The sequence below is a fragment of the Staurois parvus genome, unplaced genomic scaffold, assembly GCF_062004578.1.
Source record: "Staurois parvus isolate SC_StPar_1 unplaced genomic scaffold, SC_StPar_1.0 ptg000879l, whole genome shotgun sequence".
In the NCBI taxonomy this organism is placed as follows: Eukaryota; Metazoa; Chordata; class Amphibia; order Anura; family Ranidae; genus Staurois; species Staurois parvus.
In genome coordinates this window covers 2,997,681-3,012,037 of record NW_028318675.1, presented here as the reverse complement: position 1 = coordinate 3,012,037, position 14,357 = coordinate 2,997,681, and positions in this window count along the sequence as shown.

Sequence of the window (14,357 nt, the reverse complement as noted above, 5' to 3'; positions counted from 1 at the left end):
ACTGGAGGGGCAGGGGCAGGAGCAGGGGCTGGAGCTGCAGAGACAGGAGCAGGGGCTGGAGGGGCATTAGGCTGGGGAGTAATCATCCCCAAACTAATCAAAAAATCATCATCAGCAGCATTTTTAAAACAACTTAATGAAGGATATATATTATACGGAGGGGGTGGGATTGGTGTCTGAACTGTTTTCAGTCCAATCTTGGGTCTGCATGTCTTTTCAGATTGATGCTTTTCCTGTCATATTTTTAATGTATCCAATTTCAACTTCCTCTTTTGTTTTAAAGAGAAAATCAAATTTAACTTTCCTTTGCTATTATCAACCCAATACGGTGACCATTTCAACCAGTTTTCTCCCCCTTTCTTCATATAAACTTGGTCCCATTGTGGGTCCCCCTCATACCAAGGAAAGGCTTGTTTGTCCCCCAAACATAATCCCTTAACCATGTCTGTATGAAAAGGATCATTTGCCCCCTTTCTTGGGAATGGGTCTGTACTTCCCATGGCTTCTGTCCAGCCTGCCATACAATCCACCCAGGGATTTATTAAATAATAGTCCGTTCCACAAACTCTAGCAACATAATCCCTACAATTTTCTCCCTTTTCTGGGGGACCTGGTGGGTAACTACCTCCTTGACCCATATTTAGACAGTGGATAAGACAATTTTACCTTCAAATCTTATTTTGTTCCACACAACAAATTATCTTATACTTCTACGCGACAGAAAGAAAAAGCAAAAGACAGACAAACCAGAATCTGCTCCACAGACTTATTAACCTTTTGATAACTTCCCAAAAGTTATCTCTTCACTGTTTTACCAAAGGACAGTGTGTTCTACCAAAGAACAATTTCTTTTATGTTCTACCAGAGAACAATCTGTGTTTTACCAAAAAGACTCTTTTTTTTTATAGTGCACTATATTGTAACTTTACCAAAGAGTTACGTCTGCTTTACCAAAAGCAGCTACAGGTTATCACGGGTCTATATAGACAATACAGAATGATTCAAGACCTTCCCTCAACACAGGGCAAGAAAGAGCTTTTAGTCATAAAAAGACAAATGGTTTACTTACCAAGTGAGGTGGGTGGTCATCCCGGACGAGCCCCCAGCTGAAAGGATGATTTTCTTTATCCCCTCAGAGACCCCCGGTCTGTGGAGAGATTCCTGGTTTATCAGCAGAATTCTGGGAACACCCCTTGAACACGGAAATAACAGCTTATGTTCAGAGATGTTGAAAGTTTATTAGACATTAATAAGATTATATAGACTACAGATAATAATAAGGGGGGGGGAGCGAGTTCTAAAACTGTAATTGTAAATATCCATCATGAGCTGACTACATGAAACATGACATATACATTTCTTGGTATAAGTTATTTTGGCTAACTTTCTGAAAAACAACCAGATAAAGACATTGTCAGGGTCATGTTAGCTTCTGTTGATACAACCTTCAACAACTAAAACAGTTTCATTAAACTTCTAATATATCTGGAAAAAGCTAACTTAATACTTAAAATGGCGTACATCAACACAATGGAAGTTATCTAGATCCTTTCACATAATGCTGCCCCAAACTACCTCACCGATCTGATACCCAAATACCACCCAACCCATAATCTTCGCTCCTCACAAGACCTCCTACTTTCTAGCTCCCTGGTCTCCACCTACCACGCCCATTTGCAGGACTTCTCCAGGACTTCCCCCATCCTCTGGAACTCACTACCCCAATCCATAAGACTGTCACCTACCCTCCTCACCTTTAGTTGCACCCTGAAAACCCATCTCTTCAGGGAAGCCTACCCCACCCTCACCTAACAACCAATCTCCTCCACTCCTCCTACCTCTCCATCCCCCACAGCCACTTCCTCCTGTACCACTATCCCCTCCCTCCTAGATTGTAAGCTCCCAGGATCAGGGCCCTCACACCCCTCATGTATTGTATTGTTACTGTATTGTCTCATGTTCTGTCCCCACTAGAATGTACAGCGCGGAGCAAACCTTCTGCCGCTATATAAATACTGTATAATAATAAGAATGGATGGCGAGGGGTTAATGGCTCTAACGAGCTGTTAATGACTCCCTGGTGTCGTAGTGTGCCACGATCGTACTGGCAGGTGGACGGAGCTCTCTTCCCTGAGCGTCCATCGCCGGAGCCACTGCGCATGCGCCCCTACATCACTGGACTTTGAATGGTAATACCAGGATGATGCCTACAGCATTGGAGACCAGAGTGGTGCCAATCATCTCTATAGTCTAAGAATTCGGAAGCTACAAGCATTTCATCACTTCAGTTTCGCAGGATAGAAACAGCGCCATTTGTAAATTGGGAAAGCATCTGATCACCGATGTTGGTTTGATTAGATAATGTAAGGGCAGAGGAGATATCCAGAGTCTGATAGACCCCAGATTTCTCAAAAAAGAATATATGACAATGTCCATTGAAGTTATAGGGGATATTTGTATTCCCTGTGATTGTATTAAAAGTGATAAAAAAAATGAAAGGGACAGTGTAAAAATAATAAAAAAAATCAAAATATTTAAAAAAAAAAACCAGGGCTGGCCAGCGGGTGCTCCCAGCAATCAGAGACTCAATCTTGCAGCCAGCCAAACACCTGAAACTGCTTATACTGGTGTATTTAAGGGATGGCCAGACCTGCAGACTCGGCCTTGGTGTGTGTTTTTCCTGGGCCCTGTATCCTGCTTCCTGCTTCCTGTTTCTGTTCCTATTCCTGTTCCTGTCTTGTTGCTGACCCGGCCTGATCTGTACCTCTGCTGACTTCTCCTGCTCTGACCCCGGCTCGTTCCTGACCATCCCTCTGCCTGACCCTCTGTACCACGCTGCCCGCTACCTGCTGACCCTGGCTTGTGACCCCAACCATTCTCCGCTTGCTCCCCCTGTACCTACCTGCCCGATTGATATTGACCCGGCCTGCCTGACGACGCTTGCATTGTATGTACTGTTATCTGTGGGTGGTTGGTTTGGTTTGTTTGCACTGTATTATGTTAGCATTGCACTGCGTTTATGTTTGTATTGTTAGTGTTAATAAATTATATTGTTTATAACATATCTGAAGCCTGCGTTTCCCTGCGTCAGTCACACACCTCTGGTCATACCCGGGAGCCCTGACATTACACCAAGGCCAATCCTGACCAGAAGTGGCTGCACAGGGAAGCCATCTTGGCTTGTTGATGGGAAGGATGGATCTGGATGAGGTTGTGTATTTATCTCTGCTAGTGTTTGTCTTGGAAATTCGCTTTAACGAATTTCTCCTTACCGTGAGTACTCGCAGTTGGATGCGCAGAAATCCCCCATAAAGCTGTGCGAATCTCGCTTACCACGACTGCAGCCAAACTACACGATTCCTGCCCATCCAAATACTTTGGTTCTGTTGAATTTGTGGGTGATTGGAGCTCCGTTACCCTAGAATGATCAAACGACACTCAGGATCTGTTGCAACTCACATAAGGGCCGGCTTTAGGCTCAGCTCTCTGTTTTATTAAAAATACACACATGCCCCCCACATGAATAAAGTCAATCCCTCCCACCGAACAATGCAATGGGGATTGCCTATACAGAGGATGTACATTCCAATTGGAGCATAGCCTTTGCTATTATCTATCACTGGTCCTCCCCCATGAGTCTTCTGAGGTCAGCAGACTTCCTCCCCTTCCCCCCTATGAGCCATCTGAGGTCATATTTCCTGTCCTACTAGCTTCTATTGGTATGCAAAATTCTCTGCACAAGCATCTCCCTAAAAATATCAGTCTGTACCTGGATGGGCCCGATACGATCTTTATTAAAACACATCCATCCGGATACAGTTCAGATTTGTAATGGGTTGTAAGATATGCATAAGCCTACACGTGGAGTTCACACCGCTTGCGCATTGCGTTATGAAGCCCACGTGGTACCATGCTGCTGATATGCGGATACAGGCCCACGGTCTACTGACAGCAGCATTCGCATGGAATGCCGTGGTGGTATACACGCCGGTCTATAAGCGCAGATCTGCCATCTCATCCATTACCAAGCTGAGTACTGTAATACATACATTGTACATGCGCATGGCCCAATTGCAGCCTTCAGAGCTTTAATTAAGCCACACGAGAGACATATGAATAACACGAATATATGACACATTTAAAGTTCGACCAATAATACAAAATTTCCATGACATTCCCTCCTGTTTTATCATATTCTCCTCGTGTCCCTTCTTGATCTTCTTCAGCTTGATGGGTGTAGTCTCAAACTTCAAAGAGTTCCTGTAGTTGTCCCTGAGAATAAAGCTCCACGGGGTACCTGAAACAACAAGACCCGACGCAGACTCGACGCAAACAGGCTTGATTGAAGCGATGATCCTCAAGAGCGTTGGAACCTTCACTACAGGAAGGCTCTTGCAAAAACCACAAACAGACTTGTGGTATGAATAAAGCTTGTGATCCCACGGTGGTCTGGGGAGATCCAGCAATAGATTCTCAAATTGCCCCTGCAGACGGGGCCACACAAGGCTGGTCTCGACCCAGACAGTTTTCCAAATCGCAGACACAAACAATGATGAGGCTTGAAGCTTGCTTGAAGGTCTTGGAGAATGTGGTCTTCAGAGAGATAAATTAGAGGGAAGCCAGGACGTAATCTGTAGAGAAGGTGGTTGGTTGGTGAGGTCTTCCCCCGATCAGTGGTTGGAGTGGGATCCCCGGAGCGGGCATGGAGATGTGGTCGTCTGCCCGAGCTTGGCTTACACGGTCGATGAGGCAACAGGAACATCTCACCGCGGCATATAAAAGGCAGATGAAAAAGAGAAGCATCAGGATATACACTCCCACTTCCTTCAACCAAGATCCGATGGAGAACAGGAAATCTCCCAATCCTCCCAAACCCTTGAACGGATTCCAACCCTCACTAGCTATAGCTCTAGCTTTTCCCTGTAGTTCACTAACTTTGTCCATATGGGCCTGGACCTTGTCATCGGTGTCTTCTATCCAAGTACAACAATCCTCTCCGATGAACTCACAGAACCCCCCTTTGGCGGCTAAAAGATAATCAAGGGCCATCTTCTCCTGAAGCACTAAAATTCCCATCTGCCGTTGTTCTTGGGCAATTTCTCTGACAGCCTCTACGGTCTCGTTAAACATACTATCCACGATGACAGAAAAATTGTTCAGGCGCTTCATAAGTTCTATTCCCCATCCTGTCCATGAGGGGAACCAAGCCCATGCCTGGTCGCCCTCAGAGAACAGCTCCCTGCGAACTCTCCCTGCCATCCTTACCTTCTTGTGGACCATCAACTCTTCATGGTCCATCACTACATAGGATGCGGGGACTAGCTTTATGAGGGCACACGAACCTTTCGCGTTCTGGGGGAATGTTCTATAGGCTGCCGAACCACACAGAAAATAGTATGGACCTGTCAGAGCAGAACAGGAGGAGTTCCTCGTTCGGCCTCTGGCACTGAGCAACAGTTGCACAGACTGGGGGATTGCTCCCTCAGTCTGCACATCACATCCGTCCTTCCAACACACGTGGTCTGGTCGGTCAGTGTGGTTACTCAGAAGGGAAGTCTGGTTAGTCAGATTGACAGTTATACCTCCCTCACAGGTGGTAGTCCCAACAAACTTGTTACCTGTGCCAAAGCTGATGTTAAAGCACACCTGAGGGCTGCCTAGCTGCCCAGTTACCCATAATGGACTGGTGAGGGCCCTACAGGAGCTAGAGCTAATATTGGTGCTGAAACTGATGTTACCTGCTAAAAATGTGTCATTAAGTTCTACCGATAAATGTCTACGTGGGGGCTGACCAGGGGTCCCTTGCTTTTTCATGCCGACGCGGATGTCATATAGGGCATGAACAGCGGCCATTGCGGACATGTGATGACTGGGTGGGGGCTTAGAGCATACCCAACAGTTGGTTTTGTTGGCGGTTCTGGCTAAACGTAGGTGCATTTTAAATAAAAGGTTGGGGTATCTGCCATCTTTTCCTCCGTTCACACACATGTAAGACATACAAACAAAAAGAAAAAGGAAAATGACACCCCTCATTCTCTGGTGTAGCTGAGAAGCTTCTTGCAGTGGCTTGCGTGCACCCAGTTGTCTCGTCCCTCGAGCTTGAGTGAGGTAGGTGTCGTCAGCTGGACTTGGTATGGTCCGGTGAACCGTGGCTCGAGTCCGGTTCTTTGATGTTTCTTTAGGACGACCCAATCACCTGGCTCAATAGAAAGAACACCTGTTATTGTATTTGGATCGGGGAGCGATTCGCGAACCCGATGGTGTATCTTCTGCAGCTCCCGTTGCAGAGATTGCACATAACCTGTAAGCTGTGAATGCAAAGACAACAACTGTTGAGGAAAGTACAACCCTGTTTTGGGAGGTCCCCCAAACAACACCTCGTAGGGTGACAGCCCATGTGGTTGCCGAGGGGCATTCCGGATGGAATAGGGGGCAATGGGGAGACACTCAGGCCAAGGTTTTTGGGTATCGGAAGACGTTCAACCTTACCGCTACTCTCGGGGTGATATGGGGTGTGTCGCCGCTGACTCCAGTTCCACCAAAGAAATGCAGTCGTGTCCTTTGGAAGAGAGATTAGTAGTGGACAAAGAAGACATGTTAGCAGAAGAGGTGTTAGTATTGTTAGTCGTGTTGCAAAATTCAGCACTGTCATTGCTGTCCTCCCCCCCCTTCTCATCTTCCGACACAGGAAGAAGAGAAGCTGGGTTAAGAATAGTGCATCGTTTGATAGTGAGGTTAGTAGGGGTTAGGAGGGCTTTCCCCTGAGAGGGGTACCTTGCCTTGGATGTCCTGTTTTCGCAGGACCGTTCTTGCTGCACCGGTGTCAGTGAGGCAAGGGAGGGGATATTTTAATTCCTCTAGAAAAAGATGGATCTGGGCCGACACCGATTTGTCAACTTCCTATGAGAATTCATAGGAGTTACTTACCATGGTGGTCATAGGGGCGGAGGACTCATCAGGAATGAACTGCCACCGACCTTTAGGTAATTGGGGACAGCTCCTCCTCATGTGCCCCGTTTGGTGGCACTGGAAGCACCTGGGTGGGGGCCTATCCTTCCTGTGACCCAGATCCCTTGGTTTTTCGTGTGGGGTCTGGGACATAAGAACTTTGGCCTTGTCTTGTTTTCTTCTATCCATTTCCCTCTCTATTGCCGCAAGAGTGGAAAGGATAGCAGGGATAGACATCTCATTATATTCGGGTCGGGCCAGAACCAGCCTTTCCCGAATTTTAGTATCGATGCCTTCCAAAAATTTGGCCCGCAACAGAATGTGCGTCGCGGTCACCTTTACCCCTTCAGTTGGAGCATCAGGTCCAACTTCCAGATCCGCATCCAGTGCCGTCTGCTTGAGACGGCGCCAGAAGCAGGCGCTTTCCTCATTAGGACCCTGGGTGAGCTTCATCATGTCCGTAGTAGAGGTAGCACCATACATTTCTGGAAGCTTTGCCTTTAGCTGTGTACAGAACTCTTTGCCCCCTGAAGTCATCTCCTCATGCGTGGTTATAGAGCACCCTGCAATCACTGTACTGGCCACTTCCATGCCCACCTTTGCCCGTAGGATCTGTGCACAATCTGACCCGCTCATACCATAGCTGAACTGGTTTTGTCCAAACATTCGAGCAAATCCTCTCGGATTGACTCGATAGTCCGGGAGCTCAGCCAGAATAGTGCGGATCTCTGCCGGGGTGAAGGGGACATGCCAAACTACCCGTTCCCCTAAAGTCCGTTCCCCCCGTGCATTGGGAGGACCTTCAAATTGCTGCACCCTGACTGGATAGGCCTCGGTCCGGGAAGAGTGCAAGGGCTGACCCAGCATCATCGGTGGGCTTAGATTAACCACCTCGCTTACTGCACCTTCAGGTTTGAGGTCCCTCAGATCAGGGTATAGCTGGGGGGCAGGGGTCTGATCAGTGGTTCGTAGCGCTTTGATGCAATCCGCCCTGTTTTTTAACCGGGTGTCTATTCCCCTTGATTCACAGATAGTCTGCAAATCGGTTGTTGAGTAGGCTTCATAGTTGGAAACAGAAGGAGCTGGGGTGAAGCAGGGAGAAGGGAGAGGTAGAGGCTGAGGCTGAGGCATAGAGACAGAAGACACAGAAGGTATGTCAAGAGTGACGTCACTAACAGAAGAGACAGGTGCAGTTATACTTATCTCAGCCACTGTTGGTTGTTGGGGGACCCCAGCAGACCCTGATCCTGCCTGCCTTAGTAGAGTCAGCCCTGAAAGAGCTTCCTCCACCTCTGACACCGGATCTTCCTGTTTTATTCCCTCTGGAGGCCAGGTATACATCACCTGGTTCTTCCGGACAGACACCAGTTTATGTATGCCCTGCTTCCCTAATCGGATTGACCTGTGAAGCCATAGCTGTGCGATCTCTAGTTCTGACGCCTGCATCCGTGGTTCAAATTCAGAGATGAATTTTTCCCACCTCCATGCGTCAAATGTACCTTCCCGGGGAATTTCCCATCTGGTACCCTTCGACCATTTATTCCACCTTTTGAGGGGTTCTGTAGACTTCCCCCCCAAACTCACCTTCATCAGTTGTGCAGCTGTCCTTACCCTGAAGAGGGCTGGTTCCCCCTCTCTCTTCATGGACTGACTACTGCCCATCGTGACTAGTCACTGGTATATATCCCGCGTCCGGGTACCTGTTTACCCCCTGGAGCACTCGGTGGGATCCTACCGAGAGGCCTGATTCCACCACTTTCCCAGCACAGCGTAATTTATGTGATACTTATCGATCACCCGAAGCGCATCAAGTGGCGGTCAGACTGAGAGCACACCTCCCACTCCCACAGCGCAATTTGTGTGATCCTGACCACCCGAAGTGTTTGTGGTAACCAGGACTTCCCTGGACCGCCCACTCACACAGCGTAATTTATGTGGTTCTCATCACCCACTGTGTTTGGCAGGCCACACCGCACAATGATGAAAGTGGCTTTTCTCTCCCTGCACACAGTAGCTAACACAAGTCAAAACAAAAAGAGGGGTTCTTGGATGTTACTTAGGGGTCACTGGTTGGGCAGAAACCTACTAACTGACCTTTAGGAAATTTGTGTAAAGAAAAAAACTTTCCTAATACACACAGAAAAACCCTTTTTCAACCTGAAAAACTGTTAAAAAGGACAAAGTGGATCCTTATGAAAAACACGGGACGTTTCACAGTAAAACAATTACACAGAGGTAAACCGAAAAACTGCGCCAAAAGTAACCTTGTTGCTGACGCAAAAATCACTCCTATCAGCACCGCTAAACGATCCACGTTATACACGCAATCTTTACTGCAACCACCTAGAACCGTTTACACAAAAAGTCTGCTGGACGTGAAACACGCGACACAGCAGCTTAAAACAAACCCGCTTTACAATAAGGAACTACTTTTAACAGGAAAAACACAAGAAAAACATAATCACTATACAAGAAATCTATGTGCAAAAACCCAGACTACACCGCGCTCATTAAATGTGGAACACGTGAAGGGAAAACTCGCTTAATACACTTTAAATTGGCTGGCAATACGCAAATTTAAAGCTAAAAGCAAACAAATGTAACTGTAAAAAATTTGGATTAAAAACACAATATGGGTCAAATGCATATAGGAAACTTCATGCACATTGCATAGAGATTACTGCACATTTGGTAGCCAACAAAATGGCCACCAAACAAAAGGAGTCCATGTGGTTTAGTCAAGAAAATGACCCCCCACAGTGAAGCACATGGTAACACTCTAGCCTCAAAATTGCCTCTTACATAAAACAGACTTTTAGACAGAACATACACTGGACAATTACACAACAATATGAAGTACACATACAACACAATTTGGGCACAATCACAGAACGGACATAAAACACCAACATATCACACTAACATGCACATGTAACAGAAAGGACCCCCTGCTGCATGCTTGCTGGGAGCAGTAGTACCACAAAACATTGTACAGATCACATACACACAGAGATCTTACAACAGTTAACAATTAACCTAAACCTTTCAGCACTGTAATAATTACCTCACGTGGAGGGGGGTAAAGCAATCACCACAGTACCTACAGCCCACAAATACTTACCTAACACTATGCAACAACTTTTACCCACTAAAACATATACCCGTTTAATTTTTGGTTGGAAGATTTTTTAAACTTGACCAAATCCAGCCAACCAAAACCCCCCCCTCTGCTGCTCTCAGCAGAGACAAACCCTCGTCTTTCACCCAGAAATCAAGAGTTTAGGACAAAAAACGAGGTCCTTGTTAAGCGGTATTTCTTGTTAGCTAACAGAGAGCGAAATCAGCCACACGAACACGCAAAAAGCGATCCTCTTAATGGCAGAGAGACCTGAAATGTGCCGGCATACTTTTTGCTAGTTCATGATAGTTCATTTCCCCCCCGTTCTTTGTTAGCTATGCAATAATACGCGTTAGTATCCACCAGGCTCGCCAAACTGTCTTGGAAATTCGCTTTAACGAATTTCTCCTTACCGTGAGTACTCGCAGTTGGATGCGCAGAAATCCCCCATAAAGCTGTGCGAATCTCGCTTACCACGACTGCAGCCAAACTACACGATTCCTGCCCATCCAAATACTTTGGTTCTGTTGAATTTGTGGGTGATTGGAGCTCCGTTACCCTAGAATGATCAAACGACACTCAGGATCTGTTGCAACTCACATAAGGGCCGGCTTTAGGCTCAGCTCTCTGTTTTATTAAAAATACACACATGCCCCCCACATGAATAAAGTCAATCCCTCCCACCGAACAATGCAATGGGGATTGCCTATACAGAGGATGTACATTCCAATTGGAGCATAGCCTTTGCTATTATCTATCACTGGTCCTCCCCCATGAGTCTTCTGAGGTCAGCAGACTTCCTCCCCTTCCCCCCTATGAGCCATCTGAGGTCATATTTCCTGTCCTACTAGCTTCTATTGGTATGCAAAATTCTCTGCACAAGCATCTCCCTAAAAATATCAGTCTGTACCTGGATGGGCCCGATACGATCTTTATTAAAACACATCCATCCGGATACAGTTCAGATTTGTAATGGGTTGTAAGATATGCATAAGCCTACACGTGGAGTTCACACCGCTTGCGCATTGCGTTATGAAGCCCACGTGGTACCATGCTGCTGATATGCGGATACAGGCCCACGGTCTACTGACAGCAGCATTCGCATGGAATGCCGTGGTGGTATACACGCCGGTCTATAAGCGCAGATCTGCCATCTCATCCATTACCAAGCTGAGTACTGTAATACATACATTGTACATGCGCATGGCCCAATTGCAGCCTTCAGAGCTTTAATTAAGCCACACGAGAGACATATGAATAACACGAATATATGACACATTTAAAGTTCGACCAATAATACAAAATTTCCATGACATGTTTGATGACAGGGAGTATGCTTATCAGACTCTGAAGGAGTATCCCCGGGATGAACTGCTAGAATGTATACGGATCGCTCATGTTCTAGTAGATCAGGGCACAGAGTTCTCTGAGGTGCAGCCTTTGATTGAGGTTTGTGCAGAGTTGGTTTCATCTGGTACCCCCGAATGCAGGGATGAATTTTTGCCCCCATTTAGTGCAGACCAGGTAGAGTCCCTGGTGTGGTTATTAGAGGATGATGTGGGTTACTTTCTGGAGCGTTATTCCACATGTTCACCACAGATACTAAGAGATTGTATAAACGCAGTGCAGTCATTGACCAGACAGGCTTTGTGTAAGCTCAGCTTTGTTCAACCCATACTGCAGACATGGTCAGACTTGTTACACCCAGCCTCAGTCAGCTTACAAAGACCCAGTCCTGCTTCTAATCCATTTCCTCAAAGCTCTATTCCTGCATTCCCAACAGCACCTTCAGTTACAGCCCAGTATACCCTGCTACCTACCGCATGTCAGTACCCTGTTCCCACTCGCTGCACCTATCCTGCCTTTAACCCTGTAAAGAAGTCCTCTGTAGCAACTGTTCCCTCCCCTGTTCCATCCTCCAGCTCTTCTCTGTCTCCAGCTGCTCCATTCATTTGCAGACCTGCGTTTACTTGCAGTGCTCCAGTAGTTAAAACCAGAAAAAAAGCGAAAATTCTTTCCAACCAGTACCATCCTGCCAGTATCCAAACCGGTGAGCCTGCCGTCTGAGAAGCTGCCTTCCGTTGTTCAGCCTGGTGCCTCGGCACCCGCACTTCAGCCTGATGCCTGTACCCAGCCTGATGCCTGTACCCAGCCTGATGCCTCTACCCAGCCTGATGCCTCTACGCAGCCTGATGCCTCTACGCAGCCTGATGCCTCTACTCAGCCTGATGCCTCTACTCAGCCTGATGAACTGATCCAGCCTGATGATCCTATTAGGCCAGTTGACCCGATGCCCGCTGTCTAGCCAAACGATCCAATGCCTGGTGACCCGGTGCCCACTGCCTTGCCAGATGACGCGGTGCCCGCTGGCAAGCCAAATGACCTGATGCCTGGTGACCCAGTGCCCACTGTCATACCTGGTGACCCGATGCCCGCTGTCGAGCCAGACGATCCAATGCCTGGTGACCCGGTGCCCACTGCCTTGCCAGATGACGCGGTGCCCGCTGGCAAGCCAAATGACCTGATGCCTGGTGACCCAGTGCCCGCTGTCATACTTGGTGACCCGATGCCCGCTGTCTAGCCAGACAATCCGGTACCTAATGACCCGGTGCCCGCTGTCATGCCAATTGACTCAGAGCCCACTGTCATGCCTGGTGACTTGGTACCCACTGCCTTGCCAGATGACGCGGTGCCCGCTGTTGAGCCAAGTGACCTGATGCCTGGTGACCCGATGCCCGCTGTCCAGCCAGACGATCCAATGTCTGACCCAGTGCCCGCGTGTCAAGGTCCTACATTTTCCCTGCGGTTATGTTACTCCATGTGCTGGCGTCCATCTTGGATTCTGCTGTGCATGATGGGAATCCTTTTATGCCTTCAGGTCTCTGTGGTCCATCCCCCAGAGGGGTGTGGCTGATGACATATAAGCCTGTGGCCCGCACATGCTCTTTGCACTTGTGTCTTGTGTCTTTGTGTTGCTATTACTCTGTTCTGACTCTCGTGACTCTCCTGGTATCTGATTCGGCTTGTGACTTGACTATTCTTTGTATTCTCCTTTGATCTGACCCTCTGTTGCTGAACCCGGCTCGTGACCTGTGATTCTCGTCTGCTGTCCTGTACTGTTTTGTCCTGTTGTTATTGACCCGGCTTGTCTGACTACTCTTTTGTCTCTTCCACCAGCTACACGCCATTGGCGGCGGCCATTACCGCAGCTGAGGTGTCTCGGGGGCCGCGACCTGGTTCCTGGCTGCGTCAAGTCCATCCCCACTATCAGGGGCCCTGGTGAAGGGCAGCCTGGGACTTAGACTCCGCGCCCTGAGGGACTTCGGTCTGTGGGTGGTGGTTGTCGTCAGCCAGTGCGTTACATTGTTAGGCCTGCCTGTCCTTTCCTCGGCCCCTGCCCTGACACCGCGGTCATGCCAGTTGACTCGGAGCCCACTGCCTTGCCAGATGACGCGGTGCCCGCTGTCGAGCCAAGTGACCTGATGCCTGGTGACCCGATGCCCGCTGTCCAGCCAGACGATCCAATGTCTGACCCAGTGCCAGCGGTCATGCCAGTTGACTCGGAGCCCACTGTCGTGCCTGGTGACTTGGTACCTGTCGCTCCGCCTGGGGGTCCGGCACCCGCCGCTCTGCCTGAGGGCCCGAGACCTGTCGCTCCGCCTGGGGGTCCGGCGCCCGCCGATCCGCCTGAGGGCCCGAGACCTGTCGCTCCGCCTGGGGGTCCGGCGCCCGCCGCTCCGCCTGAGGGCCCGAGACCTGTCGCTCCGTCTGGGGGTCCGGCGCCCGCCGCTCCGCCTGAGGGCCCGAGACCTGTCGCTCCGCCTGGGGGTCCGGCGCCCGCCGCTCCGCCTGAGGGCCCGAGACCTGTCGCTCCGCCTGGGGGTCCGGCGCCTGCCGCTCCGCCTGGGGGCCCGGTGCCTGTCGCCCCGCCTGGGGGCCCGATGCCTGTCGCCCCTCCTGGGGGCCCGGCACCCGCCGCTCTGCCTGGGGGCCCGATGCCTGTCGCCCCGCCTGGGGGCCCGATGCCTGTCGCCCCGCCTGGGGGCCCGATGCCTGTCGCCCCGCCTGGGGGCACGATGCCTGCCGCTCTGCCTGGGGGCCCGATGCCTGTCGCCCCGCCTGGGGGCCCGATGCCTGACGCCCTACCGCCTGCTGCTCCCCCCGGGGGCCCGGTGCCTGCTGCTCCGCCCGGGGGCCCGGTGCCTGCTGCTCCGCCTGGTGGCCCGCTGCCTGCTGCTCCGCCTGGTGGCCTGCTGCTCCGCCTGGTGGCTCGCTGCCTGCTGCTTCACCT